Source organism: Phascolarctos cinereus, unplaced genomic scaffold, assembly GCF_003287225.1.
Source record: "Phascolarctos cinereus isolate Bilbo 61053 unplaced genomic scaffold, phaCin_HiC Scaffold_726;HRSCAF=1367, whole genome shotgun sequence".
Classification (NCBI taxonomy): domain Eukaryota; kingdom Metazoa; phylum Chordata; class Mammalia; order Diprotodontia; family Phascolarctidae; genus Phascolarctos; species Phascolarctos cinereus.
The window spans coordinates 306,865,838-306,866,717 of NW_027556098.1; the positions used below are offsets into that span (position 1 = coordinate 306,865,838).

Here is an 880-nt window from a genome sequence, read left to right on the forward strand (position 1 = left end):
TTATACATGTATAACCTATATCAGATTGCTGACTATCTCGGGGGAGGGGTTTGGGGGGAAAGAAGGGATAGAATTTGGAACTCAAAACTTTTTTTTTAATGTTAAAAATTGTTTTAACATGTGATTGGGGAAAAATAAAATACCATTTAAAAAAAGAAACAGATGTCTGCAGGCTATATATTGACTATAAAAAACACAAACTGCTCTCCGAGCTCTGGCCCTGCAACTGGCAACATGGCTAAACTTACCAAGAAGGTCGGAATTGTTGGTAAATACGGCACACGTTATGGTGCATCCCTCAGAAAAATGGTGAAGAAAACTGAAATTAACCAGCATGCCAAGTACACCTGCTCATTCTGTGGCAAGACCAAAAAGAAGAGGTGGGCTGTGGGTATCTGGCATTGTGGATCCTGTATGAAGACATTAGCTGGTGGTGCATGGACCTACAATACCACCTCTGCAGTCACAGTCAGATCTGCCATCAGAAGACTGAAGGACTTGAAAGACCAGTAAAATCTTCTTATCAAATATCTGTAGCCCATAGTCCAACAATAAATGGGTTAATTTATGGAATAAAAAAAATAAAAATAAAAACCACAAACTGACATCTATATTGTATTACATTTTTACTTATTTTGTTAGACATTTCCCAATCACATCTTACTCTGGTTCCGGCTTCACAAGTGTGACACCTCTGTTCTAGTTCAGTTCCCTCAGAGTAACTAAGTGATCTGCCCACACAGGCAGTAAAGGAGAAAAGCTAGAATATGAACCTAGGAAGGGATGGATTGGTGAATGTTTAACAACCAGCTTTCTAAAAATGCAAAACCCATCTTTGATTTTTATCTGCATGATTTACATTTTCTCCGTCACTTTCTTA

At 38.2% G+C, this 880-nt stretch overlaps 1 pseudogene; it reads left to right on the forward strand.

The window, feature by feature from the left end:
- Nucleotides 1–222: 222 nt before the first annotated feature.
- Nucleotides 223–581, forward strand: LOC110210765 (large ribosomal subunit protein eL43 pseudogene; annotated as a pseudogene).
- The last annotated feature ends 299 nt before the right edge of the window (nucleotides 582–880 follow it).